Here is a 17971-nt window from a genome sequence, read left to right as displayed (position 1 = left end):
TGGAGTTTATTACACTTAACATGTTGGGGCCCTGTTGACTTAAGAGGTTAACAGCTAGAAAGACAATATCATAACAGCAGGTGGGCTAACTTAGCTAACGAACTGGAGATGTGACATCTGCAATCCTTGCAGTAAGGTCAGACCAAAGAGACGTTTTTATTTTGGGAGATACCATTTTTAGAAGCATTCAAATTCGGAAGGGTTGTAAATCAATTACTTATCTTCAGATACAAGAAAGAATTTTAAATGAGGGACACCTAACCTTAGAGCTGCAAGGTGGCACAATGGTTAGCAATGCTGCCTCAGAACTCCAGGGTCCCTGGTTCAATTCCGGCCTCGGGTGACTGGCTACGTGGAGGTTGCACTTTCTCCCTGTGGCTGCGGAGGTTTCCTCCGGGTGCTCCGGTTTCCTCCCACAGTCCAAAGATGTGCAGGTTAGGTAGATTGGCCATGCTAAATTGCCCCTTAGTGTCCAAAAATGTTAGGTGGGGTTACTGGGTTATGGGGATAGGGTGGAGCCGTGGGCTTAAGTAGGGTGCTCTTTCCAAGGGCCAGTGCAGACTCGACGGGCTGAATGGCCTCCTTCTGGACTGTAAATTCTATGATTCCATGGTGCAGTGTTATTGTCCTTTGCCTACTAATCCAGAGACCCTCGGGAAATGCTTTGTTGATCTGGGTTCAATCCCACCATGGCAAATGTTTTTAAAATGTGGACACTGACTTGCAATGGCATTACCATTACTGAATCTGCAGCTATCAATGTTCTGGTAGTTACTGTTACCTCACATCCTGTCAATGAATTAGGCCAGCATTTACTGTCCATCCTAATTGCCCTTGAGAAGGTGGTGGTGGGCTGCTGCAGTTGCAGGTACACTCACAGCCCTGTTAGCGGAGGAATTCCAGAATTTTGGCCCAGGTACAGTGAAGAAATGGTGCTATATGTTCAAGTGAATCCATTGGAGGGGACATTCCAGCTGGTATTCCCATGTGTCTGCTGCCTTTGTCCATCTAGATGGTAGTGGTGTTGCCATAGGAGCCTTGGTGAGTTCCTGCAATGCGTCTTGTAAAAGAACTGAGAGTTTGTCAATGGGCTGCCAATCAAATGGGCTACTTTGTCCTAAAGGGTGTCGAGCTTCTCAGGTGTTGTTGGAGCTGTATTGATTGAGGCAAATGGAGAGTATTCCATCACACTCCAAATGCCTCATTGATGGGTACAGGCTTTGCAAAGTCTGGAGGTGAGTTACTCGTTGCAGGATTGCTAGCCTCTGACCTGCTCTTGTAGTCACAGTATTTAGATGGTTAGTCTAATTCAGTTTCTGGTCAATGGTGACCCCCAGAATGTTGATATGGGAGATTCAGGCATGGGAATGCCATTGAATGTGAGGGGGTGCTGGTTAAATTCTCACTTATTGGAGAAGGTCATTGCCTGGCACTTGTGGGGCATAAATGCTAATTGCCACTTGTCACCCCAAGCCTGGGTATTGTCCAGATCTTGCTACATTTTTACATGGATAGCTTCAGTCGCGAATGATGCTGAACATTGCGCAGTCATCAGCGACCATCCCCACTTCTCATCTTATGATGGAAGGAATGTCACTGATGAAGCAGCTGAAGACGGTTCGGCCAGGAACAATACCCTGGGGAACACCTGCAGTGATGTCCTGGAGCTGCGACCGCCACAGCCATCTTCCTTTGTATCAGGTATGGCTCCTTGATGCCAAATTCATCAAATGCTGCCTTGATGTCAAGGGCAGTCACTCTCATCTCTCCTCTGGAATTCAGCTCTTCTGTCCACATTCGAATGAAGGCTGCAATGAGGTCAGGAACTGAGTAACCGTCACAGAACCCAAACTCAGCATCTGTGAACAGGTTATTACTAAGCAAGTGCTGCTTGATAGCACAGTTGATGATCCCTTCCAGCACTTTACTGATAATCAAGAGTAGACTGATGGGGTGGTACTTGGCCGGGTTGGATTTGGCCAGGTTTTTGTGTACAAATTATACCTGGGCAATTTGGGGAGGCAGTGGCCCAGTTGTCTTGTCGCTGGATTAGTAATCAATTGACCCAGGGTAATGTTCTGGTGACCTCGGTTCGAATCCCACCAGGGCAGATGGTAGAATTTGAATTTAATAAAAATCTGGAATTTTGTCAATTGTCGCAAAGAACCATCTGGTTCACTAATGTGCTTTAGGGAAGGAAATCTGTCATCCTTACCTGGTCTGGCCTACATGTGACTCCAGACTCACCAGCAATGTCGTTGACTCTTAAATGCCCTCAGGGATGGGCAATAAATGCTGTCCCAGACAGCAATTCTCACATCCCATGGACAAATAAATGAAAAGAAAAAGCCTCCGGTAAGGCTGGTAACATGGAGCGTCTGGAGACTGAATGGGCCGGTAAAAAGGTCACTGGTGTTCGCGCACCTCCGGAGCCTGAAAGCAGGAGTGGTCTTTCTGCAGGAGGCACACCTCCATGTGGAGGACCAGGTTAGGTGAAGGAAGGGGTGGGTCGGGCAGGTTTTTCACTCGGGGTTTGCGATTTTAATGAGCAAAAAAATGGGATTTGTGAGTGCGAAGGAGGTGAGGGATCCGGGTGGGAGATATGTGATTGTGAGTGGGGTATTGGAGGGGGCACCGGTAGTGTTGCTAAATGTGTATGTCCCAAATTGGGATGATGTGGGTTATATGAAGGGGTTGCTGGCAGCCATCTCGGATTTGGCCACGCGCCAGTTGATCATGGGAGGAGATTTTAACTGTGGATAGGTCGAGCTCCAGGTCGATGGGTAGGGTACAAATGACGAGAGAGCTGGGGGGATTTATGGAGAGGATGGGTATGGTGGACCCATGGCAGGGGGAAGGGTGTATTCCTTCTTTTCACACGTCTATAAGGTGTATTCGAGGGTTGACTACTTTGTAGTGAGTCAGGAGATTTTGGTTGCAGTGGAGGGGTGCAATATGAGTATGGGGAGAAAGCGAGCCGCATGCTGACACATCAGCTGCAAAAGCAGGCTGCATCCAGGGCAATATTGAAGATACGGACTGGGGCAGGGGATGTGGTGTCAGAGCCAGGGAAGATAAATGAGGCATTTAGGGAGTACTACCAGGGACTTTATGAGGCGGACCCGGGGGGGAGAGGAGGGGCACATGGGGCGGTTCCTGGACGAGCTGGAATTTCCCCAGCTGGAGGAAGCAAAGAGGCAGGCGTCGGAGGAGCCCCTGGGGCTGAGGGAGGTGCTGGATAGTATCGGGGTATGAAGTCGGGGAAGGCCCCTGGGCTGGATGGGTACGCGTGGGAATTTTATAAGGAATTTGCGGCGGACCTGGCACCACATCTGTTGGGGGGGTTTAATGAAGCACTGGAGAAGGGGGAGTTGCTGGAGACGATGACGCAGGCAGTAATCACACAAATCCTGAAAAAGGGAAGGATCTGGTGGAATGTGGGTGGTATAGGCCCATATCACTATTGAACACGGATGTGAAAGTATTGGCTAAGTTGTTGGCGGGGATGATGGAGGACTGTGTCCCGGGGTGGTTACAGAAGATCAAACAGGCTTCGTGAAGGGCAGGCAGCTATTGAGCAATGTAAGACAGCTGTTGAATGTGATGATGAATCCATCGGGGGCTCTGGTACCGGAGGTGGTGGTGCCCATGGACGCGGAGAAGGCATTTGATCGGGTGGAGTGGTGGTACGTGTTCCATGTTTTGGGAAGGTTTGGGTTTGGGCCAAGATTTGTGACATGGGTGTGGTTGCTGTATGTGGCACCAAGGGCGAGGGTGAGGACGAATGATAAGAGCTCACGAAGCTTTGACTTAAACAGGGGTACGAGGCAGGGTGCCCACTGTCACCGTTGCTGTTTGCGCTGGCCATAGAGCCATTGGCGATGGCTCTCAGGGGGTCGGCGGAGTGGCAGGGGATTATGGGGACAGAGGGTGCATCGGGTATCGCTCTATGCCGATGACCTCTAGCTGTATGTTTCGGATCCATTGGAGAGTATGGGAAGGATTATGGGCCTCCTGGGGAGATTTTGAGGGTTCTCGGGGTACAAACTGAATGTAGGGAAAAGCGAGGTATTCCCGGTGAATGAGCTGGGACAGTGGGCTAATTTAGGGGGATGTAATTTACGGAAGCGAGGGATAGATTTAAGTATTTGGGGATTCAGGTGGCGAGGGAATGGACGGGGCTCCATAAGTGGAACTTAACAAAGCTGGTGGAGGAGGCCAGGGAGGGTCGTAGGAGGTGGGATACACTGCACTTAATGTTGACGGGGAGGGTCCAAGTAGTGAAAATGAATATTCTGCCGAGGTTCTTGTTTATCTTTCAAGCTCTCCCGATCTTTATACCAAAGGCCTTTTATCTGAAAGTGGACATGATCATCTCGGACTTTGTATGAGCAGGAAAGGTGCCGAGGGTGGGGAGGACCGTGCTACAGAGGCAGAGGCAGCAGGGGGAGGGGGGGGGGGGTTGGTGTTGCCAAACTTGCTTCATAATTGGGCAGCAAATGTGGACAAGGTGCGGCGGTGGTGGGAAGGAGAAGGGGTAGAGTGGGTTAGGATGGAGGAGGAATCTTGTAAGGGATCTAGTTTAAGGGCTATGGTGACGTCCGCGTTGCCAATGGCTCCGAGTAGGTAGGGAGCCCAGTGGTGCCATCCACGGGGAAGATATGGAATCAGCTGAGGAGGCATTTTAGGGTGGAAGGGATGTCGGTGCTAATGCTGCTGTGCGAGAATCATGAGTTTGAGCTGGTGCGATGGATAGTGCATACAGGAGGTAGAGGGAAGTGGGGCTGGTCAAGGTGACGGATTTGTATTTAGTACATAGAACATAGAACATTACAGCGCAGTACATGCCCTTCAGGCCTCGATGTTGTGCCGACCTGTGAAACCACTCTAAAGCCCATCTACACTATTCCCTTATCGTCCATATGTCTATCCAATGACCATTTGAATGCCCTTAGTGTTGGCGAGTCCACTACTGTTGCAGGCAGGGCATTCCACGCCCTTACTACTCTCTGAGTAATGAACCTACCTCTGACATCTGTCTTATATCTATCTCCCCTCAATTTAAAGCTATGTCCCCTCATGCTAGACATCACCATCCGAGGAAGAAGGCTCTCACTGTCCACCCTATCCAATCCTCTGATCATCTTGTATACCTCAATTAAGTCACCTCTTAACCTTCTCTCCAACGAAAATAGCCTCACGTCCCTCAGCCTTTCCTCATAAGATCTTCCCTCCATACCAGGCAACATTCTGGTAAATCTCCTCTGCACCCTTTCCAATGCTTCCACATCCTTCCTATAATGCAGCGACCAGAATTGCACGCAATACTCCAAATGCGGCCGCACCAGAGTTTTATACAGCTGCAACATGACCTCATGGCTCCGAAACTCAATCCCTCTACCAATAAAAGCTAACACACCGTACGCCTTCTTAACAACCCTCTCAACCTGGGTGGCAACTTTCAGGGATCTATGTACATGGACACCGAGATCTCTCTGCTCATCCACACTGCCAAGAATCTTACCATTAGCCCAGTACTCTGTCTTCCTGTTATTCCTTCCAAAATGAATCACCTCACACTTTTCTGCATTAAACTCCATTTGCCACCTCTCAGCCCAGCGCTGCAGCTTATCTATGTCCCTCTGTAACTTGTAACATCCGTCCGCACTGTCCACAACTCCACCAACTTTAGTGTCATCTGCAAATTTACTCACCCATCCTTCTATGCCCTCCTCCAGGTCATTTATAAAAATGACAAACAGCAGTGGCCCCAAAACAGATCCTTGTGGTACACCACTATTAACTGGACTCCAGTCTGAACCACCACCCTTTGACTTCTTCCAGCTAGCCAATTTCTGATCCAAACTGCTAAATCACCCTGAATCCCATGCCTCCGTATTTTCTGCAGTAGCCTACCGTGGGGAACCTCATCAAACGCTTAAAAGGAAGGGTTCGCCAGTGTGGAGGAGCTAAGGGAGAGCTGCCGAGGGGTAGTGAGTTCAGGTATCTGCAGGTGTCGATCATCCATTCTGCACTTCCGGCTGAAGATTGTTGGGAATACTAGATCTGTTCTAAGTGCATCCCATTTAACAAAGTGGGAGAGCCACACACCATGGTAGAGGGTTTCCACAATGTGAAGTTGGGACTTTATCTCCATTAAAACTATGAGGTGGTCACTCCTACCTATACTGTGATGGGCAGATGCATATGTGACAGGCAGGTTGGAGCGGGTGAGGTCAAGTATGTTTTTCCCTCTTGTTGGCTCCCTCATCACCTGCAAAGACCCTGTATAGCAATTGTGTCCTTGAGCACCCGGCCAGCTTGGTCTGAGCCACTCTTGGTAATGGACATTGAAGTCTCCCACCCAGAGGACATTCTGTGCCCTTGCCACCCTCAGTGCTTCCTCCAAGTGGTGTTCAACATGAAGGAGTACTGATTCATCAGCTGGGGGTGCAGGGACATCAGTGAGAATCAGCAGGACGTTTCCACCTTGCCCATGTTTGACCTGGTGCCATGAGACTTCCTGGGATCCAGAGTCGTGTTGAGGATTTCCAAGGCAACTCCCTCTCGACTGTGTACCACCGTGCCACCAGCTATGCTGGGCCTGTCCTGCTGATAGGACAGTATATACCCAGGGATGGTGATGATGGGACATAATCATACTCACAAAATCATACCTTCCAGATATTGTCATTGTTGCTTGACTATTCTGTGAGAGTTTGAAGGCATCCCAGATCATGCTGTGTCATTATGGTGATGGGTACAACTGGGGAGGTTTTCTGGTTTCAATTTATCTGTTTGTTTGCTGAGAGCGATAGTTGTAACGTGGACCAAGTATATGTATTTTGTAGCTCATTGAGAAGATAGCCTCATATTCTGATCCCGAACCAGACTCCAATAATTGGTAGGTACTGGACAGAAACCCCAATAATTTATTTTAATTTTGTAAGACTGTGAGGAAAAAATACTTAATTCCAGGAGTGATTGAATGCATATATAGGGATATAGTATATTAAAAAAAAACGTGATTACTATCACAGTATTACTAACTTTAACATCATAATGGGCTGGATTCTCTGCACCCCGGCGGCGAAATCGCGTTTGGGCAACGGGGCAGAGAATCCGTTTCGGCAAACTGCTCGTCTGTCCAGACAGATCTACGCTCACTGTGCTGAGATCAGCTGCTTCTCTGGTCACATTCCAATCTAAAACTGAATTTCTTGAACTGCAACTCAACACCTGGCTGCTTCAGCCCCTGGCTCCTCCCATTAACTATATCATCTTACTAAAATCAAACACAATGGGCGCGGTTCAGTGACCCCGTTGCACCTGACGCAAAGCCGGGTGCAATGGGTGACTCGCATGAGAGCCCCAAATCAGCCCTGGACACCAGGCTGATCGCAAGTCACTCAACCCGTTCCACCCGGCGCGATCTGGATCTGGCTTTCGCTGGGCGAAATAAATACATTATACATGTGCGCGTGGTGCGTCGGGCCCCTGAACACATCATCCACCCCTTCAAAAAACTGACTTCGTGAAGAGTGTCTGGAACACCATGTTCGGCTGGATGAGACTCAGCCTCATACAGGACGAAGTTGAGTTCTCTCTCCTCAGCACCTTACTCCAAACCGCCGCCTCAAAGATCGGTTCCAACTCCTCCGTCCATTTGCCTTCATACTCTCAACCGAGTCTCCTCCCCCATTATCCGCTGGTATATATCCGATGTGTTGACTACCTCCGAGCCCAAACAGGATAAGATCCTCTCAAGCAAGGTGGAAGGCTACTTCACCAGAAAGGCAGAGAAGTGCTTTTTGACCCAGCTACGCACTTGGAGGCACCTGAACCCATCAGCGTCTGTAAGCCCATATCAGTTCCCTCAGGCAAGCAAACTTCACGGAGAATAACAAATTGTCGGCATTTGTCGAGATCCTGTGCTCCACCCCTCCTCTAACTATTACTTCCCATGCTTTCAAGGACCTCATGGCTAGTGCCTCTATTGCTAATGCAAACAACAAAGGGAACATCGGACATCCCTGCCTGGTACCCTGGTATAGATGAAAGGGGTCAGAAGTAACTTTGTTAGTGCAAATACTAGCGACTGGGGCCATATACAACAGCTGCACACATGCTACAAATCTTGGCCCAAATCCAAATTTTTCTAATACCACAAACAGATGGTCCCACACTACCCGGTCGAATGCTTTCTCCGCATCTTGTGAACCCGACCCTCCCCCGGGGTAAGCACCACATTCAACAGCCGTCTCACGTTTGGCATCAACCTCCGCCCCTTGACAAATCCTGTTTGATCTTTACCCACCATCTCCAGAAGATGGGCTCCAGTCTTAATGCCAACACCTTAGCTAATAGCTTCAGGTCCACATTTAACAGGGAGACCGGTCGATATGACCCACAGTCTGCAGGAACAGAGAAATCGATGCCTGTCTCAGCATCTGTGGCAAAGCACCTCTCTCCAAGGAGTCCCTGAATACCCCAACAACAGAGGGAGCAACAGGTCGACAAATTTGTTTATACAATTCCACCGGGAACCTATCGACCTCCAGTGCCTTCCCCGACTGCACCAATGTCAGCACTTTCTTGATCTCATCCAACTCCAGTGGAGCTTCTAGGTCCCCCCCCGTAACTCCTCCTCCACCTTGGGAATCTCCAACTCCCCCAGGGATTCCACCATAGCTCTCCCATCCTGTGGCGGTTCGGACCTATATACATTTTCGTAGAAGGTTTTAAATACCTCATTCATCTTCTCCTGGTCTGAGACCAGCCCCCCCCCATCTAAGTATAACATTTGTTAGGCCACAATTTGTGCAGTTCTGGTCACCCCATTCCAGAAAGAATGAAATTGCATTCAAGGGTACAGAGGAGATTTACGAATCATAGAATCATAGAATTTATAGTGCAGAAGGAGGCCATTTGGCCCATCGAGTCTGCACCAGCCCTTGGAAAGAGCACCCTGCTTAAGCCCATGCCTCCACCCTATTCCTGTAACCAAGAAACCCCACCTAACCTTTTTTGGACACTAAGGTTAGGTGGGGTTTCTGGGTTACGGGTATTTGGTAAAACTGTGAGGAAATGTTGCTGCACCACAGAAGTGATAACATATTAAAACTCTAATTTTAACACAGAATTAAGCATACAAGCAACAAAGAAATAGCTTTATGGTTAACAGTTACAACATCTTAACTTGCTTTCTGAAAACCTGCCTCTACATTCCAATTAAGCAACCATATATTTCAAATACCACTTATGTATAAAGTTTACTACCAGGAATTACTTGCTTATCTTGATGCAGGGTCCTTGGAGAGAGAAACCTTTTTTGAGGGCCAAGCTGAAAACCTTTGTCTCAGCTTAGACCCCTGGAAGCAACTCTTTTGTGAAAATGAAATGAAATGAAAATCACTTATTGTCACAAGTAGGCTTCAATTAAGTTACTGTAAAAAGCCCCTAGTCGCCACATTCCGGCGCCTGTTCGGGGAGGCTGGTACGGGAATTGAACCGTGCTGCTGGCCTGCCTTGGTCTGCTTTAAAAGCCAGCGATTTAGCCCAGTGTGCTAAACCAGCTCCTGTCCAGACTAACCCTACAATTAGCTACACCAGCTGCACTCAAAGCACACAGCATTCTTTTGTCTCTTGTTACAAGATATGCCTTGATTTGTTTCGCCAGGCTCAAATTGTTACAACATTATATTAGCTTTCTATCTGTAAACAAATAAGATGGCTTTTAATATTTATTAGCAAAACATTTCCCCTGCAAAAATTACTGCAATTAGCCACACCAGCTGCACTCAAAGCACACAGCATCCTTTTGTCTCTTGTTACAAGCTATGCCTTGATTTTTTTCGCTGGGATCAAGTTGTTTCAACATTACATTAGCTTTCTATCTGTAAACAAATAAAACGGCTTTTAATATTTATTAGCAAAACATGTCCTCTGCAAAAATTGTTGATCGCCTCACTTTTAATCACACCTCTTGTAGACATACTGTCTGTATGCATTCTAACCTAGGTTTTAATAATATTACTGGAAAAATACAAACTATAAAGTATGACAATGTCTTATATTCATCACACGAACCAATGGAACCAGGCTGCAGCTGCAGGAGGTAAGTTCCCACTGCAGGCTATGAAAAATAAAGGTACTTCTAAAAACAGTCAGCAGTGATGTTTCCACTTTTCTGCTGTCTGTAAAATTGGGCAAATGTTTGCTAATAGATACTAAAAGCTGTTTTACTTGTTTACAGATAGAAAGCTAATTGTGATTTAGATTACTAGATTAGACTTCCAGTTGTAAGATAGCAGTGTGAAACGGAAATATTTCTGATAATTTGAGCTAGTTCCAAACAATGTCCACAAATTTTTGAAACAGTATAATGCAAACTTGCATTGGCATACAAATTAACACACAGCATCAGAGGTGTTATGATCCTGGTCGGGACAGTCAATATTTAAAGAGAAATCTGAACATTTCAGTATAACCAACAGAACAAAGCCACTAGATTTCACATTTTTAAAATAAGTACATTTTAATGTATATAAAGCCTTAAATAAAACAATCACTTCACAAAAAGGTTTACACTAAATAGGTTATGCATTCAGTTTACTTCTTACAACCCCCAAATTCTCTTATACTTTATGATTAGAGCGGCACGGTGACACAGCCTCACAGCGCCAGGGACCCGAATTCAATTCCGGCCTCAGGAGTTTGCACATTCCCCCCGTGACTGCGTGGGTTTCCTCCGAGTGCTCCGGTTCCTCCCGTAGTCCAAAGATGTGCGAGTTAGGTGGATTGGCCACGATAAATTGTCCCTTAGTGTCCGGGGATGTGCAGGCTAGGTTACGCGGTAGGGCCTCTTGGATGGGGAGTGAAACTGGGTAGCGTGCTCCTTCAGAGTGTCGTTGCAGACCCAATGGGTCAAATGGCCTCCGTCTGCACTATAGGAATTCTATAATTCTATGATCCTTAAATCCTGGCCCTGGAGTTACTTACTTCTGTTGGATCATCCAAACCTATGCCTCAGTCCTCTGGAATTTATTTTAATTATCCTCAGCTCCAGCCAGCCGCTGAAGTAAGTCGCTTTGTTTAATATTTCTTTATTGTGCCTGCTGCAATTCCATGGCACCTTCCCATGCAATTGCAGAAGGTGCAACATCTGACCGTTTTCCTCCTTCCTGCTCACTGTCTCAAACATTCATTTCAGACGAAGCAACATTTCACTTGTATCTCCTTCAATTTGGTCTACTGTATTTTCTGCTCCCAATGCAGTGTCCTCAACCTTGTGGAGACTAAATACAGACTGGGTGACCACTTTGTGGAACTTCTTCGCTCAGCCCACAAGCATGACCCCAACCTCCTTGCCTCTTGTCATTTCATAGAATCCCTAGAGAGCAGGAGGAGGCCATTCTGCCCATCAAGTCTGCACCGACCCCCTGAAAGAGCACTGTATATAGGCCCACTTCCCCACTCTATCCCCGTAACCGTGGACACTCAGTGGCAATTTTTGCATGGCTAATCCACCAAACCTGCACATCTTTGGATTGTATGAGGAGACTGGTGCACCTCGGGAAAATCCACAGAGTCACGGGGAGAATGTACCAACATGTACTCTCGTGCCCACATGCTCCAGTGAAGCCCAACGCAAATTGGATGAACCATATTTCATCTTCCAATTAGGCATGTTACAGCCTTCTGAACTTAACATGGTGTTCAACAATTTAGACTGTGAACTTTCTCCTACATCTTGAGCCTTTTTTTCTGTCCCAAAACAGTCCCACCTCCCTCACTGGGCAATCTGATCACTTGTGATTTAGTTTTCCTTTAATTGGGGACTGACCTTTGTTCTTCTTTTGATACATTCTGTTATTTTACCTTTGTGCCACTATCAGCACCTAATTTAGTCTTTAATGCTTTCATTAACAATTCCTTGTCTTGTGTCCAAGACATATTTGTCAATCTTTCCTATCTCTCCCATCTCTGACCTTCTATTCTCCTTCTCCTTCCCCAACACCCTCTCCAACTATATAATCTATCACATTTCTAAATCTCTTCAGCTCTGAAGAAGTTATATGAGCTCAAAACGTTAACTCTGTTTCTCATTCCACAGATGCTGGCAAGTCTAGTGAGTTTATCCAGCATTTTCTGTTTTTATTGCAGTCCATTCTTACCCATGAGCCAATTCATCTCACTGAGGCTCTGCCTTTTTCACAAGGTTTCCAATCTCTACATTTGAAGAATTCATCTTGGAATTATCTTCAAACATCGCTCCCACTCGGAAAGCATCAACAAGGATTCACTTCCAGAGTTTCAATCACATCTTCTGACATCCCTTTCCCCTGGATCTCTGAGTACATTCAAGCTGCATCTTCCAAGAACCTATCTGTCTCTGTCTTAAAGACACTCGATGGCTTGGCCTCCACCAGCAGCAGTGAGTTCCACAGATTCACTTGCAAACTCAGCAACAATGCCCTCAGTTCCTTCTTCCAGACCGTTAATGTATATCGTGAATAGTTGAGGTCCCAACACTGACTACTGTGGAACACCGCTAGTCACTGGCTGCCATCCTGAAAGAGACCCCTTTATCCCCACTCTCTACCTTCTACCAGTCAACCAATCCTCTATCTATGCCAGTATCTTGTCCCTAACACCATGGGCTCACCTTATTTAGCAGCCTCTTGTACGACACCTTGTGAAAGGCCTTCTGGAAATCCAAATAGATTACATCCACTGGTTCTCCTTTAACTAACTTCCTCATTACCTCCTCAAAGAATTCCAACAGATTTGTCAGGCATGGCCTCCCCTTGACGAAGCCGTTCTGACTCAGCCCTATTTTATCATGCACTTGCAAGTAGATTGTCATCGACTTCAAGAAGCGTAGTGGAGAACATGCCCCTGTCTACATCAATGGGAACGAAGTACAAAGGGTCGAGAGCTTCAGGTTTTTAGGTCTCCAGATCACCAACAACCTGTCCTGGTTCCCCCCCTCCCATGCTGACACTATCGTTAAGAAAGCGCACCAACGACTCTACTTTCTCAGAAGACTAAAGAAATTTGGCATGTCAGTTACGACTTTCACCAAGTTTTACAGATGCGCCATAGAAAGCATTCTTTCTGGTTGTATCACAGCTTGATATGGATCCTGCTCTGCCCAAGACTGCAGGAAACTACAAAAGGTCATGAATGTAGCCCAATCCATCTCGCAACCCAGACTCCCATCCATTAACTCTATCTACAATTGCCGCTGCCTCGGAAAGGCAGCCAGCATAATTAAGGACCCCACGCACCCCAGACCTACTATCGTCCACCTTCTTCCATCAGGAAAAAGATACCAAAGTTTGAGGTCATGTACCAACCGACTCAAGAACAGCTTCTTCCCTACTCCCATCAGACTTTTGAATGGGCCTACCTCGTATTAAGTTGATCTTTTCTCTACACCCTAGCTATGACTGTAACATTATATTCTGCAGTCTCTCCTTCATTCCCTCTGCACGGTATGCATTGTCTGTACAGCATGCAAGAAACAATATTTTTCACTTTATACTAACACATGTGACAATAATAAATCAAATTTTAAAAAAAGTACTCTGCAATCTCATCCTAAATAACAAACTCTAAAATCTTACCAACGACCGAAGTCAGGCTAATCGGCCTATAATTTCCAATCTTCTGCCTCCGTCCCTTCTGAAACAATGGTCACCAACAATTGGCTGCCGTCTTTGACCTTCAGGGTTTCTCTCAAGCTGCTTTCACTTCAGACCTGCTCCTCGCAGCTCTTTATTTAACTTGGGAAAACAGCAGCAGCCAGAGCAGTGGCACCACGGCTGGCTCTGATGTTCAGAAGTGAGGGTCAAAGCGCAGAAGAGCAATAGTAATAGGGGACTCTATAGTCAGGGGCACAGATAGGCGCTTCTGTGGACGTGAAAGAGACTCCAGGATGGTATGTTGCCTCCCTGGTGCCAGGGTCCAGGATGTCTCCGAACGGGTAGAGGGCATCCTGAAGGGGGAGGGCAAACAGGCAGAGGTCGTTGTACATATTGGTACTAACAACATAGGCAGGAAGGGGCATGAGGTCCTGCAGCAGGAGTTCAGGGAGCTAGGCAGAAAGTTAAAAGGCAGGACCTCTAGGGTTGTAATCTCGGGATTACTCCCTGTGCCACGTGCCAGTGAGGCTAGAAATAGGAAGATAGAGCAGCTAAACACGTGGATAAACAGCTGGTGTAGGAGGGAGGGTTTCCATTATCTGGCCCACTGGGAGCTCTTCCGGGGCAGGTGTGACCTATATAAGAAGGACGGGTTGCATCTAAACCGGAGAGGAATAAATATCCTGGCCGCGAGGTTTGCTAGTGTCACACGCGAGGGTTTAAACTAGTATGGCAGGGGGGTGGGCACGGGAGCAATAGGTCAGAAGGTGAGAGCATTGAGGGAGAACTAGGGAATAGGGACAGTGGGGCTCTGAGGCAGAGCCGACAGGGAGAAGTTGCTGAACACAGAGTGTCTGGTGCCTGAAGTGCATATGTTTTAATGCAAGAAGTATTACGGGTAAGGCAGGTGAACTTAGAGCTTGGATTAGTACTTGGAACTATGATGTTGTTGCCATTACAGAGACCTGGTTGAGGGAAGGGCAGGATTGGCAGCTAAACGTTCCAGGATTTAGATGTTTCAGGCGGGATAGAGGGGGGTGTAAAAGGGGAGGCGGAGTTGCGCTACTGGTTCGGGAGAATATCACAGCTGTACTGCGGGAGGACACCTCAGAGGGCAGTGAGGCTATATGGGTAGAGATCAGGAATAAGAAGGGTGCAGTCACAATGTTGGGGGTTTACTACAGGCCTCCCAACAGCCAGCGGGAGATAGAGGAGCAGATAGGTAGACAGATTTTGGAAAAGAGTAAAAACAACAGGGTTGTGGTGACGGGAGACTTCAACTTCCCCAATATTGACTGGGATTCACTTAGTGCCAGGGGCTTAGACGGGGCGGAGTTTGTAAGGAGCATCCAGGAGGGCTTCTTAAAACAATATGTAAACAGCCCAGCTAGGAAAGGGGCGGTACTGGACCTGGTATTGGGGAATGAGCCCGGCCAGGTGGTAGATGTTTCAGTAGGGGAGCATTTTGGTAACAGTGACCACAATTCAGTAAGTTTTAAAGTACTGGTGGACAAGGATAAGAGTGGTCCTAGGATGAATGTGCTAAATTGGGGGAAGGCTAATTATAACAATATTAGGCGGGAACTGAAGAACATAGATTGGGGGCGGATGTTTGAGGGCAAATCAACATCTGACATGTGGGAGGCTTTCAAATGTCAGTTGAAAGAAATTCAGGACCGGCATGTTCCTGTGAGGAAGAAGGATAAATACGGCAATTTTCGGGAACTTGGATAACGAGAAATATTGTAGGCCTCGTCAAAAAGAAAAAGGAGGCATTTGTGAGGGCTAAAGGGCTGGGAACAGACGAAGCCTGCGTGGAATATAAGGAAAGTAGGAAGGAACTTAAGCAAGGAGTCAGGAGGGCTAGAAGGGGTCACGAAAAGTCATTGGCAAATAGGGTTAAGGAAAATCCCAAGGCTTTTTACACGTACATAAAAAGCAAGAGGGTAGCCAGGGAAAGGGTTGGCTCACTGAAAGATAGGCAAGGGAATCTATGTGTGGAGCCAGAGGAAATGGGCAAGGTACTAAATGAATACTTTGCATCAGTATTCACCAAAGAGAAGAAATTGGTAGATGTTGAGTCTGGAGAAGGGTGTGTAGATAGCCTGGGTCACATTGAGATCCAAAAAGACGAGGTGTTGGGTGTCTTAAAAAATATTAAGGTAGATAAGTCCCCAGTGCCTGATGGGATCTACCCCAGAATACTGAAGGAGGCTGGAGAGGAAATTGCTGAGGCCTTGACAGAAATCTTTGGATCCTCACTGTCTTCAGGGGATGTCCCGGAGGACTGGAGAATAGCCAATGTTGTTCCTCTGTTTAAGAAGGGTAGCAAGGATAATCCAGGGAACTACAGGCCGGTGAGCCTTACTTCAGTGGTAGGGAAATTACTGGAGAGAATTCTTCGAGACAGGATCTACTCCCATTTGGAAGCAAATGGACGTATTAGTGAGAGGCAGCATGGTTTTGTGAAGGGGAGGTCGTGTCTCACTAACTTGATAGAGTTTTTCGAGGAGGTCACTAAGATGATTGATGCAGGTAGGGCAGTGGATGTTGTCTATATGGACTTCAGTAAGGCCTTTGACAAGGTCCCTCATGGTAGACTAGTACAAAAGGTGAAGTCACACGGGATCAGGGGTGAGCTGGCAAGGTGGATACAGAACTGGCTAGGTCATAGAAGGCAGAGAGTAGCAATGGAACGATGCTTTTCTAATTGGGGGGCTGTGACCAGTGGTGTTCCACAGGGATCAGTACTGGGACCTTTGCTCTTTGTAGTATATATAAATGATTTGGAGGAAAATGTAACTGGTCTGATTAGTAAGTTTGCAGACGACACAAAGTTTGGTGTAATTGCGGATAGCGATGAGGACTGTCAAAGGATACAGCAGGATTTAGATTGTTTAGAGACTTGGGCGGAGAGATGGCAGATGGAGTTTAATCAGGACAAATGTGAGGTCATGCATTTTGGAAGGTCTAATGCAGGTAGGGAATATACAGTGAATGGTAGAACCCTCAAGAGTATTGAAAGTCAAAGAGATCTAGGAGTACAGGTCCACAGGTCATTGAAAGGGGCAACACAGGTGGAGAAGGTAGTCAAGAAGGCATACGGCATGCTTGCCTTCATTGGCCGGGGCATTGAGTATAAGAATTGGCAAGTCATGTTGCAGCTGTATAGAACCTTAGTTAGGCCACACTTGGAGTATAGTGTTCAATTCTGGTCGCCACACTACCAGAAGGATGTGGAGGCTTTAGAGAGGGTGCAGAAGAGATTTACCAGAATGTTGCCTGGTATGGAGGGCATTAGCTATGAGGAGCGGTTGAATAAACTCGGTTTGTTCTCACTGGAACGAAGGAGGTTGACGGGAGACCTGATAGAGGTCTACAAAATTATGAGGGGCATAGACAGAGTGGATAGTCAGAGGCTTTTCCCCAGGGTAGAGGGGTCAATTACTAGGGGGCATAGGTTTAAGGTGAGAGGGGCAAGGTTTAGAGTAGATGTACGAGGCAAGTGTTTTACGCAGAGGGTAGTGGGTGCCTGGAACTCGCTACCGGAGGAGGTGGTGGAAGCAGGGACGATAGTGACATTTAAGGGGCATCTTGACAAATACATGAATAGGATGGGAATAGAGGGATACGGACCCAGGAAGTGTAGAAGATTGTAGTTTAGTCGGGCAGCATGGTCGGCACGGGCTTGGAGGGCCGAAGGGCCTGTTCCTGTGCTGTACATTTCTTTGTTCTTTGTTTGTTGCAACATTTTTCTCTGCTCTTGTTGTTGATCATAGCTCAAAGAGATCGTGGTCTGATCCTTGTCTTTGTCCCTGCCTAAGACTTTCTTCTGCGATCACTTGCTGACGCACTCCATAGTTTGGGGCCTCCTTCTTGGTTTGGTACCTTCTCCCTTACCCCCCTCCTCATGTCCTGGTCCCTGGATCACCTTCTCTCAAGACCCTGGTACCAGGTTACCTGACCTCCGGTTTTATGCCATTTAACGACTTTGCTTCCTTTTCTTCTGCTCATGTGCATAAGGCCGATTCCTGGCCTAATGAATGCAAGAAGAAAACTGTGCACGTGCAGCCATTTCCAGTCGGTTCATGCACAGGACCCACCGGGGACTACAGTTCCTGAACTGCAACTGTCGATTTAGGTAAATATTTTGAGTTTTGTAACACTGGTTTATCAGTGCTTCCCAGCTAACTCTGCTGATTACTATCTTCACAAAATCCTGTGAGGGCGGCACAGTGGCGCAGTGGTTAGCACTGCTGCCTCATGGCATCGAGGACCAGGGTTTGATCCTGGCCCTGGGTCACTGTCCGTGTGGAGTTTGC

General features: G+C 47.2%; 1 protein-coding gene across 1 annotated transcript in view; it reads right to left on the bottom strand.

Annotated features, from left to right (window-relative positions):
* The window catches only part of LOC140389719 (uncharacterized), a 119367-nt gene that overhangs the window by 38739 nt on the left and 62657 nt on the right, over positions 1 to 17971 (bottom strand). The gene's annotated exons all lie outside the window — the stretch shown is intronic.

The sequence above is a fragment of the Scyliorhinus torazame genome, chromosome 14 (genome assembly GCF_047496885.1).
Source record: "Scyliorhinus torazame isolate Kashiwa2021f chromosome 14, sScyTor2.1, whole genome shotgun sequence".
In the NCBI taxonomy this organism is placed as follows: Eukaryota; Metazoa; Chordata; class Chondrichthyes; order Carcharhiniformes; family Scyliorhinidae; genus Scyliorhinus; species Scyliorhinus torazame.
Note: the sequence above shows the minus strand (reverse complement) of the source record. Positions and strands in the feature narration are given on the sequence as shown.